We start from the raw sequence: 21,509 nt of genomic DNA, 5'->3' as shown, positions 1-21,509 counted from the left end.
TGTGTGTTTGTAACTTGTGTTTGCGTGTGGGTAGGTCCATAATGCTCTGTGGGTTTGTAACTTGTGTTTGCGTGTGGGTAGGTCCATAATGCTCTGTGTGTTTGTAACTTGTGTTTGCGTGTGGGTAGGTCCATAATGCTCTGTGTAGCAAATGTTTGTAAATTTTTTATTTGTTTGTTTGCTCTGTGCACGTTTGTAAATTATGTGTGTGTGTGTTTGTCTGTGTGTTTTAAATTGTCTGTGTGTGTGTGTTTGTCTGCATGTTTGTAAATTGTGTGTGTGTGTTTGTCTGCATGTTTGTAAATTGTTTGTGTGTGTTTCTGACTCTTGTTTCTGTGTTAATGCTTCTTGTCACGTATTCACGTTTTCGTTTTAATTAAAAGGCTGGAAACAAAAAAGTGTAAAAGACAAAAACTTCACATAAAACAATAAAAAGTGGGTCAGGAAAAAGGGGGGGGGGGCGGTCGTTGTGTGTGTGTGTGGGGGGGGAGGAGTTGATCAAATACGTTGAAGGATAGAAAAGTTTGTCAGAAATTTCAATTAAATTTTTGTCTCGGCTCGGAAAGAAATAGAAAAATTGCTCGGAAAATCTTGTAAAGGTGACAATGGAATGAATATCAATACAGACACACGCACGCGCGCACATACACGAATGTGGAACAAGGGGGGAAACAAGAAACAACTTTGAGTTTTCTTCTGTAAGGTCGCTTGAAAAGCTCATGTAAAATGTGTGTGTGCCTGATAGACGACTCTCTGTCTAATGCCAAGATAACTCTTCTCCTAATTGTAAAGGTTTATGGGCCCCCTTCCCCTATCGCCAGGCGTCCAGTAGTCTACTGATGCCCTGTTTCTGACATACTTCTGGGTCTAAATAGATCTACACGCAGTAAGCTAGCAAACAATTCAGTGTGGACTGTGCATGCCGCACCTACCCCGTAGTGCCATGACTTCCATTCCGGAAAGATCATTTTCTTCTCGGTCGTTGCTCACCTTGTAGACTCCGCGCATGCTGTTTGGCGAGTGTATAGATCTACCTTATCTAATACAGGAGATGGAGAGGGGAGTTATCAGGGTATGTGTGTTTTAGACTCACCTTTTGGGCGTGGCTACTGCTTTCCGTCATTGTGGATAGACAGGTCAACTTGATGTTGATATTAGGCAGGGCTCTAGAATGGGTAAATTTAAAATAACGCGTTAGATGATGAAAACTACGGACAGATCGAGTTACAGTTCGATTAATGAATTCCGGGGTCATTTAGATTGCTTTTATTATTTGATTTATATTCAAAACTGTATATTTAATCAGTCTAATTTATAATTTTGTTTTTACGAGAGAGGCGTCGCGGTGATGTGTAGCAGGCGGTCTGTAGCATGTAGTGCGAATCGATGATGGGTGATATCTTCTTGCAGGGTTGCTTTAAGCTTTATCAAACTTCCTCTTATCCTGTATGAAATGTATCTTGGTTGCGTCTCTGCTCAATGGAAAGTATCTGGGTTGTGTCTCTGCTCAATGGAAAGTATCTGGGTTGTGTCTCTGCTCAGTGGAAAGTATCTGGGTTGTGTCTCTGCTCAATGGAAAGTATCTGGGTTGTGTCTCTGCTCAATGGAAAGTATTTGGGTTGTGTCTCTGCTCAGTGGAAAGTATCTGGGTTGTGTCTCTGTTCAATGGAAAATATCTGGGTTGTGTCTCTGCTCAATGGAAAGTATCTGGGTTGTGTCTCTGCTCAATGGAAAGTATTTGGGTTGTGTCTCTGCTCAGTGGAAAGTATCTGGGTTGTGTCTCTGCTCAATGGAAAGTATCTGGGTTGTGTCTCTGCTCAATGGAAAGTATCTGGGTTGTGTCTCTGCTCAATGGAAAGTATCTGGGTTGTGTCTCTGTTCAATGGAAAGTATCTGGGTTGTGTCTCTGCTCAATGGAAAGTATCTGGGTTGTGTCTCTGCTCAATGGAAAGTATCTGGGTTGTGTCTCTGCTCAGTGGAAAGTATCTGGGTTGTGTCTCTGCTCAATGGAAAGTATCTGGGTTGTGTCTCTGCTCAATGGAAAGTATCTGGGTTGTGTCTCTGCTCAGTGGAAAGTACCTGGGTTGTGTCTCTGCTCAGTGGAAAGTATCTGGGTTGTATCTCTGTTCAATGGAAAATATCTGGGTTGTGTCTCTGCTCAATGGAAAGTATCTCACGGCCAACCGCAATATAGTTCGCGTCCCGTCGCATTATAATATGCGTCCATCTCCAATATAGTAGGCGTCTTGCTGTAATATTACCTGCGTCCAGCTACAACATAGTATGCCTCCAGCTTCAATATAAAATGCGAGCAGCTGCAACATAGCATTTGTCCAGTTGCAGTATGGCTTGCGTCTAGCTGCACTATAACGCTTCCAGCTGCGATATGACATGCGTCCAGCTACGATATAACATGCGTCCAGCTGCAATATGGCATCCGTCATTCTGCAATGTAAGCTGTCAGTCACATTAAAATAGATTTAAGGGCCGATTGTGGACTGTGTCACATGTCAATACACTTTTAAATAAGATTCCCACCCCCCTTTTTTTTCTATAAAATGTCCGATGATATAGCGACGTCGTCTTCTATACATTAGCACCACTCAGTATGGCACCAGCAGGGGGTTCTGGACAACAAACGCCATTCACGGTGTCATGTCCAGAAACAGGCTTCCAGAAATAAACTCGAAAGATACCACTCGAAGGTCAAGGCTTGACCTCGACTCTTGCTCTCAAAAAGTTAATAGAATGTTATTTTTTTTTGGAAAGAATTGTTCTGTTTGAAATCAATGCGCGTGTATGTGTGTGAGTGCCGAGTGTGTGTGAGTCAACGCGTCTCACTTCCGCCGCTGTCTTTGTGTTGTTCGTCTATTTCCGTCGCGGAGTCAGGTGGCTGCTTCTTGCTCGCGCTAAATTGCTTTAGAGTGTCTCATTAGGAAGACGTTTCTGTCTCTATTTGCGTGAGCAGCAATTATCATCTTAGAGCAGTGATAACCTACATCAGTGGTACACAAACTACGGCCCGTGGGCTATATCCAGCATCCTGGAAATGTCTGTCCTAACTGCTTAATGTAGACGCAGAGGTTCTATTCTTTTGGACTTGACCATTTTTGTGATGCTTCCCATGACCCGCGTGCTAGAGATGCATAAGGTATCCAGTCGGTGCAGGTTTGGGGACCACTGATACATGCTTCTGACGTTTCTAACCATATATTGTGTGCTCTCAAATGCGCCCTTTGAGTTTAAATTTAGACTATAAGATGTACGCGATTGTACACAAGAGAATCATTAACGCCTGTTCTTGCCCATTGCAATTCGACACTGTTTACAAAGAGGTGTGGCATGTTCTCTTCAGTGGTGGAGATGACATGGTTGGGAGGGGTATACGTGTACCTCCCACCTTCATTTTTCTGTCGGCATCATCATTTCATTCCGAATGACGCAAAAAGGATCTTTTTTGAAAAAGAAATCATGGTATTAAAGGGTAAATACGACAAGCTTGCACTATGGCGTTCCTATCTATAATGCTGCAGATCACAGCACTCTTGAGATTTATCTCCTCATTTGTGTGGGCATACCATTTTATAACTCCTGCCACGTAATCATTTATTATCATATACTTTGCCTGAAGCTAATAGGTTTCATTCGGAAATTATTTTAGTTGATTCTTCTTCGCTTTTGACGAGGCTTGTATCGCACAGCATTGCTCAAATTAATTCCTGAAAAATCTGGATGTTTTTTAAATTCTAAATAGCATCACGCATTTTTCACCATAGGCCTATGTATTTTTTTTAAAAATCGTAATTTGTTCTAATAGTTTCTGCAATGTAAAACTCTAACACACACGTTCATTGTATACATTTTGTCCTCTTTGGTTATCTAGTGTTTTGTTTATCAAAGAAGCGAATTCTTTTGTTTTGAAAGCAATGTTGAGATTTTCACAAAGACATTGACATGTCCGGATTTCTGAAAAAAGGTTTTCCTTTAAGTTTTCCAGTTAAAGATGGAGCCAAAAATTAAAAAAAAAAAAGTGCTAATAAAGACGAATGTTTTCGTGGCAAGCTAACTTCAAGATGTCGCCTCGCCTCTGACACCAAGCCTCTAAGTGAGGCACCCTGTCTCGAAGCGATCATCTGATTGCCCGTCACGAAGAAGCAACGCTATGCAGCCTACGGTTTCGCGCCAATTTTTTGTTTTAAATAATTGGATTTCAATATATCTTCGTGCACGCGCCAGACATGCAAACTGTTTTACGTGGAGAGTTTCCTAATCTTCTGGGCTACGATTCCTGCTGGCGGCGATTGACACTTGGCTTGTCCAGTTCGCCCTCCAGGTTTCGTTGGCTATTCATAACCTCGCCCCAGTTTTCATTTGCTATTTACAATGGCGTTACGATGCTAAAGGGACGCGGGAGAGCGGGGTGAAAGATTTTCTAGACGTGTTTGTATGCTTATGTTTTGTGTTTGTATATGTTCATGTTATGTTTTTGTATATGTTCATGTTGTGTGTTTGTATGCCCATGTTATTTTTGTGCATGTTCATGTTATATGTGTGTATGTTCATTTTATGTGAGTGTTCATGTAATGTGTTTGCATGCTCAGATTATATACATATATATATACACACACACGTATGTTCATTTTGTGTGTGTGTGTGTGTCCATGTTATTTCTGAGCGCATTATCATGTTATGTGTCTGTATGTTCATGTTTTGTGTCTGTCTGTTCATGTTCATTTTCTGTTTAAATTCATTTTGCTTATTTTTAACATGTTTCTTTTTTTTTTAAGTGTTTAATTTAAATTGAATTTCAATACTGCGTTGAACTCCAGCCTATGTTTTTGTTTTTTAATCGGGTGTTGCGTTACAATGATTCTCAAATAATATGATCGTTTTTATATATATAAATATATACAAGGTGCTTGTCCTGTTTTGTGTTGTCTGGCGATCAAAATAGAAGAATCGCCTTACCAATGATATCCACTCTTTGGTAAGGTCGTAACACGGCCTTTTTTTTTTCTTCAAAAACAATTTTGTTGCTTTTTAACATTCAATCCGGACAAGAGTTTCACATTGGTCTGAACAAGGAACTCAGAACGACGGTATTAAGACAGCTATTATAGAAGTCATTTTTCTTTAAAACTCCTACGCTGAAGAGGTCATTTCTTAAGTTTAAAACTACGTTTAATCATGACAATAATCTCCAAGTCATATGTCAATATGTCAACTTAAAGAACAGACCCGTCTATTTTTTTTTTTTCCAAATGTGGCTTTTTTTCTTTTCCCTATAAAACATTTTACGATATTGACACTTTGTTGGGTTGGGTTGTTCGGCTTCATGTAGAGATCTAATTGACGTGACAAAAATGTTTCTATTGTTTTTTTTATTATCGACTCTTTATATCGCTTGTCATTTTATGAGATGGAGATGTTATGGATGCTACACTTACTTAACAAGGAAGTAATTATAGTGTAATACATCTCAGGAGGACAACTCAACGAGGTGTTTATTTACAGGACATCACAAACATAGAACATAACAAGGTCTGCTGTTTCTTCCTAAGCTCTTTGTTTTGGCCGCAGCCCGGTTGTTTCTCTCTACAATGTCAACATCCTTCCCTTAGATCTGTTCAGGTCGAGCGGGGCGCTGGTACGAACTATATGCCTCGGCGTAGGAGCAGAGTTACGACCATGTACTGAGGAATAAGCTAAACTACTGGCCAAATGACGTCACTTCCCACCATGTAGTCAATGCTTTTCTTTCCAACCATAAATTTTGATTTATTTATACATCTTTAGTCATCCAGGGAAATTATCTTAAGGTGTTTTTTTTCTTTAAATTTCTTATTAATTTCTTATTATTTTATTTAATTTACTTTTTTTCAGGAAAGAAATTAATGAAAGCTGACAAAGAACTATTTGTTTGTGCGTATTTGTTTCTGAGATTAGAACGAGGTTTAATCTTTCTAATGTTGTTTGTCTTTCATGTTTGTATTCTTCCTCCTTCCCGCCCACAAGTCTGCTAGTGTTCCTCGTCATGCTAACCAGAAACTTAATAATGACATGGACAATTCTAGAAACTCTTTAGGCTGAAAAAAAAAAACACCAATGGATAACACATTGTGTGCGTGGCCACCGCGTTAGAATATAGTATCGACGTTGGTCAGATCGTAGATCTTTTTCTTGAAATTCCAAACGACACATAAAGACCCCTGTAAAATCTCAGAGGCTCATCGTTTTATTGTCGGGGAAAGGTCAAGGTGAGTCACACAGACCCGCAGACCAAAAGCTGTTTTATAACGATTATTTCATTGACCCGGAGTCTGATCTAGTGTCTGACTGCATCGCAAGGACTGCCTGGGTATTTATTTTTCGCTTACAGCGTCTCCGCTTGGAATAAATCTATTGTCATAAAATCTAAAGTCTTGACTCTTTTCTTTTTCACCTGGGAAAAAAAAAAGGGGGGGGGAGACTGGAATATTTTAAACGTTACACATTTTTTTTCGGTTTCAAATGCAAAGGTGCGTCTGACTGACGCAACCAAAACACCTTGACACCAAAACGGAGATACTACATAAATAATTTCAGTTGTGCTTGACAGAACCAGGAGATATAGTCATTATGTTTGTGTAGCTTTCAGTGGCGTGAAACGAGCAGATGTTTAGAGTGGGTGCCAGATAGAAACGTGGTTAAAGCGGAACGTAGCCGACTGAGACCTTAACTCCGACTGGGGTGGGGGGGGGGTCAGGAAATAATGCTACATTTAGACGGGAAAGAAATTAGGACACGAGTTGATCATTTTGTTTAGAAGGCTGGATGAAGGTGAAATGGTGACAATATTTTGTTCGTTTGACACAAATATTGACCTTTTTTTTGTTTGTTGTTGTTTTGTTATGCAGACCATCGTCTCATAGTAGTTGGCGACGCAATACCTTGCTGATGAATTAGGAAATTTTTTACTGACGTCATAGCCCTCAATAGTGTTATCTTACGGGGGTCAGGAGTGAATGCCGCACTGTGACATCGAAGATATCCGGGATGCATAGAAAGCATCGTGATAGTTTCTCTTTTAAAGACACTACCCCCCCCCATTCACACCCCACACACACACACACACCCAACTCACCCCAAAAAGGTTTAAGTACGTTTGAATGCCAGTTATTTTGCTTGAATGTTTGTGAGAAAAGTTTTGGGTACGAGAGCTTCTGATTGAGTTTGATACAGACTGCACGGATCTCAGATGTCAGTCGTTGTTCTCCAAGGCATGACATGTTTCTTAAAGGCTTTCTCTTGACCCTATTTATGTTTTGGCGCGAAGTATTAGCGGGGGATGTAAACAACTTCAGACGTGGAGTTACAACTTTTGGAGGGAGAGGCTACCTATTTGCTAGTAGACTGATCTGTGGGTTTTGTGGAAAGTGCTAGTGCTAGCTCTTAGGACAACGGTCCCTGACTCTTGGTAACCAAGTTTTAGAGGCATGGTACATTTCATTTCGCGGACCAATAGTCGCAAAGTTCTAGAGACGGTGGAAGTATACTTACCCTGTCATTCTGTCTGTCTGTCTGGTACAAAGTTGGAATATGTTTTTTCTCCACTTTCCTTTTTTTTTTTTTTTGGATCAATTTAAAACTTTGCATAATTATTCATTGAACCTGACAAAACGTGAAATTAAAAATAAATAATCAACATTAACCAGCTAGTTCATTGATTATTGGTATTTTAATTATAAATGCTACTTAATGAGAGATGTGGATGTATATATGGATTTAATCCCCTTATTACTTTTGATTCGTTTTTTCTTTCTCCTTCTTCTCATTCTCCGATCAAGTGGAAATTTTGCATTATTTTCCCTAGTCGATGACAATACACGAGTCAATGCAAAAACATTAACAAATTAATTAATTATTTAGTACTAATTAATTAATTTAGTTTTACATAGGAGAAAGGGAACTAAACCATGTAATTTTAAGATAAATGGCAGTAATTAGCTGTTTTTTTCCCCCATAGATAAGCTTTGTTGTTTTGTTAAAGTATTCTTTTTTTCTAATGTTTGTTTTAAGACAGTGTAAAGGTCCTTAAGGTGACCCATTGACAAGCATGTTTAAACAGTACGATGGTTCAATTTTCAGCTCTTAAAAAGTCTCGAAGCATTGGGCGAAGCATCAAAAAGCACACAGATGAAAAAAAATACCCACGAGTCTGCTGAGGGGATCGGTCACCGAAAGCTAATGTCTGCTTTGTCGCTGACAAAGACTTTGTGGCCTGATATGACTTTTTCTAAACTTCGATTTGAAAAAGTTTTTTACCTTGTATTTTATAAACCAAATATAAACAAACTTGTTTGATTGGCTGCTTCATATTTAACTCCAGATGCCCAGCATGTGCCCCCCCCCAACATACATGCGCACACGTGACTGATAACATGCAGCGGTATCACAAACTGTTCTCCCCATGCACTTAATGTCATTAGTCCCTTGTGTCCGTGTAAGACCAGAGATGTATATGCCAGGCCTATTCAATGGTTCACGTCTGCTTGCCACGCGCCATTGCCTGGAACTGACTGGCAGGTTTATCGGGGCTCTGTTCCGAACTGCTTTTCATGTTACCTGGACGTTGTGTTTGGTTTTATCAGATTGACCTTCACCTGGAGCTTACCTTTATCTCACCTGTTCTAAGCCGGATATGTTGTCGCAGTTTTCTTCTGTTTGCATTGAAGAATGGGTGTTATTATCAATCTGAGATTATATGCATGCCTGCATTGCAGTGATACGTTTCTGTAGTTGCCTGACAATTACGTGAACAGATTAATAAAGGAATGGTCAGGTATTGGGAAATTCTTTTTTTTTATATATATTTGATGAACATTGTTACTAAAGTCATTGAGCTACTAACGCAACCTTTTGTAGACGTTTTATTTATGTTTCAATGACTGGTGTGAACCAAGATCAATCGTTACATGTGAACCAAAGATCCTAGATTGAAGTCTATGGTCAGGCAACGAACATGTCTTTTCTTGTAAAAATATTAATCCTCTAGAAGAATATAAATCAAACCCTTTATTCAAGCTTATCTGAAAGGCGCCTCCAATGTCAACACATCGGCGATGAGATTTAGTTTGAAATGAAAAATTCTTGCACGCTTTTACTATGATGAATTGTATGTTAGAGACTCAAGAAGAATGCATCTTTGCAGCGTAGAGATCAGAGAATCGCTTTGCGGAAAGAATCATGTGCATCCTAATTCATTCATTCGCTATTATTTAGCTGACATAGCATTGTTTCAAAATCAAATAACCGACTACATAGTTGTTTTAGCGTTCAATTGAAACACTAAATTGTTCCAGATTATCATCAGTGAATTAATACAACTTTCTGTTATGTCATGATCTATAGGTCTGTCATCTAGCAGATGTTTTTTTTACTAGTCGCAAATGTTATCTATATAGACTTAAGTAGAAAATGTTCTTATAGACTTAGGTCTAAGTAGAAAATGTTTTTCGGAAACTCGATCTCCTGTTCCAGTATGACTTAATTGACAGGTTGACAGGTCCTCCAACTGTTGTCTGGGCCCTGAGTACAGTCAAGTTCAGATGTATCATTCTGGTGTCAGTGCTATCATGGGGGGTCAATTAAACGTGACAGTTTATCTTCTGGAGAAGGAAGTTGTGATATTCTTTAGTGATGAGTTGAATAAAGTTTTGATAATGTGGTGAGCTGACCATTGTCAGTGGTGTCCGTCAATGTCTCTGCTTTAGCTCTAGCCATTGAGGGATCTCTGTGACATTTATGGGTAACACAATCTTAGTTTGTAACTTATAGCTGGCTGTGTTCAACATGTTGCAAGTCTAACGAATCATTCTCATTGCTTGTCTTCCACTTTGTGAAAATAACCAAAAGAATAAAAAAAAAAACATTAATCAAGTTAGAAGAAGGATGAATCCGTTTCATGATGTCCCATCGTTTGATCTGATTTGTTTTGAAACATGTATGTTACATGTATGTTAAGTTGGCTATGTATGTTGGGTTGGCTATGTATGTTGGGCTGGCTATGTATGTTTTATTAAACTTTAACCAAAATGGCTCTCAATCATCTAGAACCAGTGATGGTGATGTTTATTCATAATGTGCACCTTTTCTTTGGCCTGTTATTTTGAATTTCATTTTAATTACATTTTTTCTGTCTTTCGTATCCCATAAGCGCACGTGACATTTTGTATTCTGAACTCTTGAAATCATCGCATTTATGGACAAGGATGTCCCCAACGTTTGTTTAATCAAGTTCGCATGTCAAGGGTCATTGTGTGCCTTCTGTTCGTGGAACTTTTAAATGCCACTTTTTGTTTTCCCCCCGCGCCGACTTTCCAGATCTGAACTTGTTGATGTTGTAAGCATGACCAAACAGCAACAAGTGCTCAATGACGTCGCGCCCTGACATCGCCCTGTAGGAAGTTACGGCGTCACGTGCTGACACTTAACGCTTCACTGATGTCATCTCTGGAACAACAAACAAACAACCGGGACACCTTGATGACAGAACACCGTCGTCTTTAATTCGATCTGTGCGTTGACAAGAACAAAATGTAGCTTTAGGTTTTTCTTGATTCTCATTACTCTTTGACACAGTGTCCGCTAATTTGTCAATAAGATCAAAGCTTCTAGACGGTGTGATACATTAATATGTGCAGCTGCAGATTGTGTAGCCCGCCATTTTAATATTATCTTTACTGTATATTTTAGTATTCACTTTATTTATAGTGTATGCCCCTCTTTGTTTCGCAGACGTGGGGAATGTGAACCTTTGTTGATTGGTGTACATTTAATGGATTATAAATCTACTTGCATTGAGAAATAAAACAAGGTGAATGAAATTCGGCGAGCCCTAAGGTTCAGGTAAGTTTAATCTTTTACCTTTGACCAATAAGTTCATTTAATTGCATTAACAAATGCCAAAACACTGACCTATATTTATACATATTTTTAATTTGTTGTATATAATAAAAGTAGCAGCATATATCTACACACACATACACATTCACAATGACACTATCACGGATTTTATATAATTTAAGTTCACACACAGATTCGAAAAAAAAAAAAGACAAGAATGTTAAACAAAATGTCCAGCTCTGGGCAGGGAGTCACCAACATCCCATGAACTACCCTAACTGCAATGTGAAATGATTAAGTGATGTTTGTTTCAATGGTCAAGCCGTACACACGTGTTTCACCTCCCCTCCTCCCACTTCTTGGGGCCAGTTAGTTGTTGCAGTATGTCTTCACGAATGTAGCAAGGAGACTCTTAGTATTTATGTTGGTGTATCACTTAGTAATTAGAAATAGAAATCGTTTGTCCTTCTTTGTACAGATTTTGTTGGAGTATCAGGCGGGGATTTGTATTTATTGTTTTTGCTAACATGCTAGTTACGATAAGATAATTTTTATTGGTCCAATCAAATGGAAATTCAGTTTGACTACTAACTACTGCAACAATAACAATATAGATACAAATACCAGACAACATTCACACACGAAACACATACACACTCACAACCAGCGCTTTATGAATTAGACTTCTATGTACTTCTGGATGACGAGACTTGTACCAAAGGGTTGGAATTTGATCTGGAATGTGTGTGTGTGTTGGGGAGGGGTGAGATTAGGGATGGTGGGCTATGGTCAATAGTTCTATGGTCAGGAGATTCCCTTTCTTTTGTAAACAGCGTCCTTAGATTATACACGTGTTTCTCTTGTTGAACTCAATACAATCTGGTTCAACTGACCAGCCGCTTAAGGGAACCGAACCCTCCGTCACTAGACATTCTTGTAGCACAGAAAATGTGTAATAGTACCAGGCTGCTGTTTGGACGAGAATAAAGGCGTCCTGCTTTTACGGAGTGTATGTGTGTGTTTCTATGGTGACGGTGGGAAGAGTTTAGCTATGCTGTGTGAATGATGCAAGAGAAGCGGCATTATCGTCAGCGGTCTTTGGTACGACAGACGACTCCAAAATGTGAGAATGAAAAGACCTGTTGTTTGTTTTTGTAGTAAGTTACATTTGATTCATTTCACCTCAAGTTGAATTTGAGTCTATAGTGCAATAAATTGTTGTATTTAAAACTACAGAGGCTTAGCTGTCCACCAGTAGTTTTGGTGCTACAAGTCAACAATACCCGGTGTGGTGCGATGATCTAAAATCGACTATATTCACACGTGTGTGTGTGTGTGTGAGCGTGTGTGATTGAGTGAAAAGAAAGACTAACCCAGAATTTCAGCAGATTGTAGGAAATGTTTTATGTTTGCTAACATTGGACGAATGTCAATCAATTATTATCGCTGCTCATAATCTACTTTATTAAGTGTAATTAGAGATGTCTGTCTCAATTTTTTTAAAAATTTAAAAACAAAATTTGTCTCTTACACAATACAGAAAAGATTTCTTAATCGCCAATTTGAAAACGTCGACTACATTGCCTTGAACGCTGAAAATAGCATCGACCAATCATCTTACAGATTCCAGCACAAAGTGTCCGAAAACTATTTCAGTGATCGTTTAGCTTTTTCTTAAAACCTTTAAATTGATGACCAGGTATTTTTTATGTTCCAACAGAAACCTTTCATCAGAAATGACCATTTCCTTCTTCTGTTCCGTCTCTCTCTCTCTCTCTCTCTCTCTCTCTCTCTCTCTCTCTCATTCAGTAGTAGATGTAGTTCTAATTTGTTTGATTGTTAGGTGTTACATTTTGTTCTATGACTGTGATAATTTCAATGTTATGGTTGAGGACCGTTTGGAAAGGAGGAAGCCGAAAAATTAATCTTTGACGTTGTCCTGAAGGAAATGAATGATTGAATTTTAACCTTCAATTTCGTAATACTCTCCTTGATTGTAAGCGCTCGTGTGTTTTTAAGGCTTCTATTGGCTTCACATGGAGAGTTAAAATAATTTTAGTGGCCATTGTTCGGTACACAAGGGTCAATATTTGTCCTTAACCCGGAAGTGACCAACTCCTATCTACCAATGAGCGCTGGCTTTCCAGCGTCTTATGAATGCAGGATTCAGAAAGTGTGTGAGATTTCCTTTGTATTTTCCCATTGATAGCTTTCTGTGGAGTGTCTCATCACCTTAGATTGACTTTCTCTTCACGCATTGTTTGGTTCCAGATGTTGTTATGTCGTGTCTGCCTTTGCATCTTTTCAAATGTCTGTGTGTTGGAGTGGGCCATAATCTTCGTTCTGAAACTGATGTTAGGAAAGAAAAATTGAATGAGAGAGAGAGAAAGAGAGAGAGAGAGAGAGAGAAAGAGAGAGGGAGAAAGAGAGAGTGAGGGAGGCACATATTTTAATAGACATTTTTGAGTTGATATAGAAATTGTATTCGTTATATAGTCATAATACGTATACATATACATAATAGAATTCGAAGTTATTCCTTATAGTTTTACCACCATATAAAAAATAAAACCCAAAGATATTTCAATTTTTATTCTTCGCCTATATTTTTAGATTCATATTTGAATTTTTTAATTATTTCGAAAAAAATATTTTGAAAATAAATGTTGGGTTTGAAGTTTTAAACAAAACAAAACCACAAAATAACACAAGAGACAGTTCTTCAAGTGGCATGTAATCTCAATGATGGTTTCCCATGCTGTAGATGCTTGTCGAACTTCTCTCTAGGAGAAATACAATTTTGTATTATTGCTGGTGCTGACGCAGCAGGTTAAGTCGAAACATTTTTTGTGCCATTGCACTATAAGGACAAAAGTTGTGTGTGGTGAAACTTTTCTATTTCCACGACTAGTGTACAAGAAAACGTTTTGCCAAACCATAACTTAGCGTATTATCATTCTGCTTATATTGAGGTCTACGAGTTTTTCTGATAAGAAATCCAATGAGACTTGTTGGTGTTAATAGACATTTTGGAGTTGAAGACAAGGGCGCTAACTTATTCAGTACTTTTAAAGCCTTCAAAAACTAATGTTCCCCAGTATAATCAGCTTCGTCCCCCAGAGCGCTGTATGTGTTATGACAATTAGAATTTTGAAATGACTATGATAGTCTTAGGGTGTATGGGCACTGTTAGCTCGAGTAAACAGTCTATTTACTACAAACAAATAGTTGAACATAAATATTTGGACCGTCTGGAGTCAATAGTTTGTTTAGTTCTATTACCAAGGATTCAATGTATGAAGAAGAGACGACGCTTATCATATGGATGTCTGGATTCAGAAATTCTAATTTGCTGTTTAAAAATTTACTTTTCAGGGCATCTTTGTTTTTCAGTGAAAATCTCGGTCACCGAAACCTCGATCATAGTTGGGGGTTTTTTTCCCAGCTGGGAGTCAACATTTTGTCCCAAAAGTCTATCTTCTGTTGAAATAATGAAGTATTAGTTAATATTAATACATCTTTGCAGTCGTTGTTGTGCAAGTATCATTTATTAAAATTTAAATATTTATAATTCCATCCATTATTTTTTATTTTATTTTCTAAAAAAAATTGTATTGTGGGACGTATTGCACATTTATTTACTGCTTTCTGAATAGCGCTTTATACAATCGTAGTATTCGTCAAAATATTTTTTTTTTCTTCGTTAAGGCCATGAAGTCACTCAAAGCAATGTGCAAATCTGCTGTTTCACTAACTTTGTCTATCAGATGTGACTAAGAGGTGATGTTCAGATCAATATCTAGTCCAATACTTCATAACCCAGACTTTCATCTGAAATCAAAGACTTGTCCTAGATGTACGAATCCTGTGCTGAAAGCTGAATGTCACTTAAAAATAGGAATGAAGGAAATCGCATAAAACCATAACCAAATATAAAAAAGAGATATTTAGAGAGATATTTAGGGCCTACGTTTTTATGTCCCACGGTAAACCAGGGTGTCATGTGGTCAGCACAACGATTAAACATCTCTACCTTTCCTTGTCATTGTTTTGTTTTTCAATTGTTATTATTTCCCAATTGGTTTGTAACTAGGTCAAGTTAGAGGATGTTTGAGAACGACTCTTAAGTTTTTACATACTTTCTTTTTGTTTCTGAAATGTCTCAATAATATATAACTTCGTTAGTCTGTAAACGTAACACATATACGTTTTGTTACGCGTTAAAAACTATTGTTTACAAATAATCTTCCACTTTGTTACTCGTTCGATCCATACTTTCTAGCTTATGTTATAGACCCGCCATATTTTTTTTTTTCCGTTGATGTTACCATTTCTCCTCTGACCAAGGGAAGTAACAAGTTTGTTTGAAATCTTCTCTTCCCTCTAATCCTCCCCCTGCCACCCCCTTCCTTCATCTCCATCATGTCTTCAGACGTATCTAAACAAATATGGCTTCATTTTGAGATCCTGGTCGCTTTAATCAAAGGGCCATGTACCCATCCGTTTGGTGCTTTGGTTCCAGCCTCCTTTGTGTCTCAATGTCTCATGTTTGAAATCAATATTTTCTTGACGATTGGCAGGCGCCTGTCTTTGTGTGTCTAGGACGTCATCACGTGTACAGTTGACGTCTGCACTTGCTCCGACCCTGGTAATAAAAAAAAAGGGGGATTTACGTGGTTTTGGGCAAGTCGTTGGTTGGACAACGTCTTTTCTGAACAGACTTTTGTTAGAGTGAGATAAGCGTAGCCCTTGAAAATTCGGCGTACAGCGCTTGGTGAAAACCTTTGATTTGGATACAGGGAGGTCTACGTGGGAGACACGGAAGGGAGAGTATCTAGGAGGAGGCGGTGAGAGCAGGAAATGTGAGTGCAATAGAGAAGGGAAAGAAGCTCAAAAGATGTTCAGAGTCTAAGACAAAGGAAAGCGATGGGAAGACAACATTAAGGAATGGAAGGGCCAGTCTATGGAAGAAGCTCCAATCCTGGCAATAGACAGAAGCAAATGGAGAGAGACGGTCGACAGATATGTGTGGTGCCCCAACAGACTGATGGACTGGTGCAGGGACTATTTCGACTTTTGTGCAATTTTATTTCACTTTTCGTCAAATGAAATCTTTCCGTCAACAGTTTGTCCTCAGTTTTCCATATTGTTCATTTGCATATTTATTGTTTTTACTAGCGCAATACTTTCACCAAACCCGTCCCTTTTTTTTTTGTTTCGAATCAAGAAGGCGCCATTTACTTCATACATGAGTAGTTATTAAAGAAACATCAAAAGCCCAGAACTTATGAGATGTAAATTGTGTGGACCAAATGAGTTGTTTTACTTTCAATCAACCCTCCCACCCCAAAGTGACTTTCACCACTTGACATGACCTCTCTGGACCCCCCCCCTTTCCCCCCTTGTCTCTGGTTGTCTCTTCCCCAGCCTCCAGCGATCATCCAGCGGTTTAGCGGGGACAGTTAATGAACTGCTGACTTTCTCCGCTGGTCACTTTCCGAATGTGATTACCTCTCATTACCCCACCGGTGGAGGCTTCCCGGAGATATTTTGACACGCACTCGCACACTGCGCGCGATGACCCATTTTGACTGTCCACCCGGAAGTCTCTCATACCCATTCCCTCCACCACTGGTGTCAGCCTGTCACTGGACTGTGTATCTGGTTAAGACACTTGACATCTGCAACCTGTCTCCCATGCCAGAGCTGTAGCATGTGGCAGGTTTGTAAATAGTTGCTGATGTGCTTCAAGAGAACTTTTGTACTACTGATAATAAAATTACCAATTCCCAACTTGTTTTTTTTCTTACTGATTTGACCCCTTACGATATTGACGTTTACTTGTAGTTAGTGGACTTTAATACTATACATTTCAGAAGCTAAAAGTTTATTTCAAAGCTTTTATCAACTCGCCCCGTCTGTCTGTCTGTTGAAACTTGTCTCTTACAAAACATGAATCAATAAAAAAAATTAACCAATTAATTAAATAATTGATTGCAATTAATTTAGTTTGGTTTGAAAAAAACAAAAAAAAGAACAAGTAAATTTTACAGTAATGAGAGGTATGGCTGTAAATGTATAGTTCATTCTCTTAGGGTTAGGGTTATATAATCTTTTTTAAAAGTTTTTTTTCCCTGTATTTTGCTTGTGTTAGAGTTTCAGACCAAGGACCATCATTGAGACCCCGTATTAAAGGGGGAGGTGAGGGGGAGAACAAATTTAATTATCAAGTGGTCAGATGAATAGCGCACATTTCAAAACTGAAATTATGTAAAGTCGAAGAAGTTTTGTCAAATAGGTTTCTATGTATAAGGTTGTTTTTCAACACAATGATCTTCACAGAAATGTCATGTGATTGTCTAGAGAACTCTACTTGGTATTATAGCTTCTTGAAACTGTAGCTGTACATACATAGCCTCCATTTTGCTTGTTCTATTCCCCCCCCCCCCCAGCCCTTTGAAGCTGTCTCTGAATGTTGTATTGTCTCAGTATTTTCCCAGCGCTCGTTAGAATGCTGCATTGATACTTTGACTTGCCACCTTTGTTAAAAGCGTTCATTAGAAGCTGCCCCCCTCCCCCAGTTCTTAGAGTCAGCAAGATTTCGCATGATAGGCATGTTGAGGTGAAGCAAATGAGGCAGTGTATAAGTGGGTGGTTAAGTTAAGAAAGAAGTGTGTGTCTGGGGTTTAGATAACTAAGTCTGTTAGAATTGTGTTTGTGTGTGTGGGGGGAGGGGGTAGAAAATTAAGTTTGTTAGAAGATTGTATGTTTGGGGCTTACATAACTAAGTATGTTAGAAGAGTGTGTGTGTCTGGGGCTTACATAACTAACATAACTGTTACTGAAATATTAAACTATGTTACTGAATTCTCTAAGTAGACACTTCTCACTTTTTTTAGCTGTATCTCCATTGTCTTCTCATTCTGTTACTCACTCATGTCTGCCCCAGACACTTAGATTTGAGTACTGCGCTTTGTCTGCTTCCTGACATCCAGATGTGCTGTGATATACCTTATTAACTATTGGATGTCTCTTCTAAGTATAACGCCATTCTAAAATTTAAGCAATAAAATAGCAAAGAATTTTTAAAAAATTAGTTTAAACATTTAATTTTGCAATGTTTGAGATACGGCTTAGGCCTGAGTGTGAGTGTAGGAAATAAAGTCATTGTTCTTGAGGAAGTGTATGTGTGCGATTGTGTGCGCGCGCTGTTGTATATCTATTACTTTTTACTGTATTTCAATCTAACCTTGTTTAATTGTCTTCTGCAACTTGATTACGCCCCTTGGCTTGTTGCTTAGCAGACGTCAAGAATAAAGAAAAAAAATCTCAGCTCATATTAGATCAGAAGGTCAACGGACTTGTTTCTGAAGGATTGTGTTCAAGTCTTAGATATCCTCGCCTTTTCACACACAACTCTTAGAGATAGAGACAGACAGACGGACAGACATTTTGCTACACCACTTAATGTCAGTACCATTTTTTTTTGGGTGGCATTAGAGTTTGGCAAGGTGCTTGTGGGTCAGTCCGGAGTTGTAGTTGTTCTGTAGCTACCAACAATCACTTTCAACACGGTGAGGTCAGCTTTGAAATGTTACAGGCCACAAGACACCATTCGGACCCAGCTGAATGTTAAGAAGTTTGACCGCGATCTGTAGTTGGGGTGGGGATTTGGGTAAACCCACTGGACAGTGTCCGGTACAGATGAATTGGTCAGCGACGCTGATCCCAGGGAAAGAAGCTTATTTGGTTGTCTGAGTGGTTTACATCGTTGAGTCGTTTATTCTTTCTCCCTCTCTCTCTTCTCTCTCTCTCTCTGTCCTTTTCATGTCTTTCGTGTTTCTATCCCCCCCCCTCCTTTTTTCCTTCTTGCTTTGTTTCTTAATGATGAGGATAAAAGAAGGGGAAAGACTCTGGTCGATCAGGTTCCACTAGCACTACACTGTAGCGACCAAGACTTACCTTAAAGACTGGCTCCAATTAGTTCTGGATTAAGATTTAGAGCAAGTCCCATTGGATGTTGACAAAGGTTAATTTAGACATTCTCATTCCCTCTCTCCCTCCCCACACTCTTTCTGATTCTTCTCTTTCTCTCTCTCTCTCTTTTCCTACACTATCTCGCCCTTTAATCTCTCACGTGCGTGTCTATCTTTCTGACATTGTCTTTGAACCGTCTCTATCAAAGCCTTTGTTTTTTGTCTTTTTATCGCTTTATTTTGTTTTTAAACTCTCCTTTCGTTCCCCCCACCCCTGTCCCTTATTCATTTATTGACGGAAGACTTATCTATTATGTCTTGCAAGCTGGGCTGTCGCTGTTCTTGTTCTATTTAATTGTCTCATCACTCTAGGGCAGTCTGTTTCCAACGCTCTCTCTTCTATTTGAAATCGACCGTTAATACTCAAAAGCTCGTTACGTTACGGCCAGCCTCTTTACAGAGCATGTCAGGTGTTGGCTTTGAAAGAGCTAAAGGAAAATGAAACGAAACAATTCTCTGCCATAGTGCACACATTTTCATTGACTGTTGGCTCCTATGACTGGATTTTTGTTCCTATTTGTTTGCTTTCATTCATTGATTCGGCGGTTTATCTTTTTGAGTATTTTGAACTGCTCCAAAGAAAAAAAAAATTTGGCTGCATGCTAATAACGTTGGACAGGATCACACCCAACACGCGAGCATCACGTGCAAGTTTGAGGGTTTCAGTTGAATACATTTTTGTTTTGAAGCCCGCTGACAAATTTGTTGTGATTATATTGAATCAGAAATGCAAATATTCAGAAAGCTTTTTTTTTTTTTTAAATCTGACATTAGCATCTTTATCTTTGGCTTCGCTTCTTATCCGAACACTCCTTTGAGTGTTTTCTTAATTCAGAACATGATCTATGCAATGGGTACATATTGATAAATGGCCAGATCCAAGGCCGGCTTTAGGGCACTGTAACCTATGCGGCCGCAGTGGGCCCCGCACTTTCATAGGTCCCGCGCTAACTCTAGTTGTAAATTTTTAAATTTAAACATAATAACTAAGGCGAGGAGCTCCTGGAAATCTCCTGAAATTGCAAAGTATATGAAAAAAGTCATGGAAATCTCCTAAATTATTAAAATATTCTGAAAACTCATAAAAATATCCCGAAAAAAAAAAGAAAATTGTCATTTCGAAGTGTCATACAATATGGAAAACGCCAATCCTACGCGCGATAATTAAAAAAAAAAAACAGCATTATGTGGAATCTAGCGAAAGAAGCTTCTCGCGCCTCAGACTAATGAAGAATTACTTTTTGTAAGGCCCTATGTTCCATGAGGAACCCAAAGGAATGATGATGATGATGATGCTATTGAGCGTGATCTATGTAGTAAATAGAATTGTTATGCTATACTGTATGACTTCGCTACACGCAAGGCTCGTAAAGTAATTCTGTACGTAGTAAAGAATGAATAAAATGAAAAGACGAATTTATTTTCTAATAAAACTATTAATTTTCACTTATTATCCGTATCCCTACCCAAACGTGACCCCGCGAAATCCGTTTCGAAATGAGCCCCACAATGGTTAAGTCGGCCCTGCTATTGAGTGACGTGTGAATACAGAATAGATTACTTGTTCTCTTTCCATAACTTCTTGGTCACAATGGTTAAGTCTGCTATTGAGTGACGTGTGCATACTACTTGCCGAACAGTAAATTGCAATTTGAACAATGGACACGATCATTCAACAGTTTCTAACTGATCTTTATATGCACTTTTTCGGTTCAAGGTGTTTTGAAAGGTCAAGGTGTTGTGAAAGGTCAAGGTCAAGGTGCGTTTCTAAATTGTAAAGAGGATAACATCAGTTAAATAAAAACATGGCATCCCAAGAAATAAAATAAAACGCGCGTCTTGTTTGTGTGTGTTTTTAATCTATGCGTCTTTTCAATCCAACACTTTGCTCAGGCGATCACAGATCCAACACTTTGCTCAGGCGATCACAGATCCAACACTTTGCTCAGGCGATCACAGATCCAACACTTTGCTCAGGTGATCACAGATCCAACACTTTGCTCAGGCGATCACAGATCCAACACTTTGCTCAGGCGATCACAGATCCAACACTTTGCTCAGGCGATCACAGATCCAACACTTTGCTCAGGCGATCACAGATCCAACACTTTGCTCAGGCGATCACAGATCCAACACTTTGCTCAGGCGATCACAGATCCAACACTTTGCTCAGGCGATCACAGATCCAACACTTTGCTCAGGCGATCACAGATCCAACACTTTGCTCAGGCGATCACAGATCCAACACTTTGCTCAGGCGATCACAGATCCAACACTTTGCTCAGGCGATCACAGATCCAACACTTTGCTCAGGCGATCACAGATCCAACACTTTGCTCAGGCGATCACAGATCCAACACTTTGCTCAGGCGATCACAGATCCAACACTTTGCTCAGGCGATCACAGATCCAACACTTTGCTCAGGCGATCACAGATCCAACACTTTGCTCAGGCGATCACAGATCCAACACTTTGCTCAGGCGATCACAGATCCAACACTTTGCTCAGGCGATCACAGATCCAACACTTTGCTCAGGCGATCACAGATCCAACACTTTGCTCAGGCGATCACAGATCCAACACTTTGC

At 39.1% G+C, this 21,509-nt stretch overlaps 2 protein-coding genes across 2 annotated transcripts in view; both read left to right on the top strand.

The window, feature by feature from the left end:
• Positions 1-21,509, top strand: part of LOC106052530 (general transcription factor 3C polypeptide 1-like) — a 241,653-nt gene that overhangs the window by 79,728 nt on the left and 140,416 nt on the right. The window lies entirely within an intron of this gene.
• Positions 1-21,509, top strand: part of LOC106052535 (FMRFamide receptor-like) — a 137,380-nt gene that overhangs the window by 15,553 nt on the left and 100,318 nt on the right. The window contains exon 2 of the mRNA XM_056025525.1: positions 10,777-10,887. The gene's annotated coding sequence lies outside the window, so the exon portion shown is untranslated. The remainder of the gene's footprint in view (positions 1-10,776; positions 10,888-21,509) is intronic.

The sequence above is a fragment of the Biomphalaria glabrata genome, chromosome 4 (genome assembly GCF_947242115.1).
Source record: "Biomphalaria glabrata chromosome 4, xgBioGlab47.1, whole genome shotgun sequence".
Classification (NCBI taxonomy): Eukaryota; Metazoa; Mollusca; class Gastropoda; family Planorbidae; genus Biomphalaria; species Biomphalaria glabrata.
This window is presented reverse-complemented; position numbering and strand designations above follow the sequence as displayed.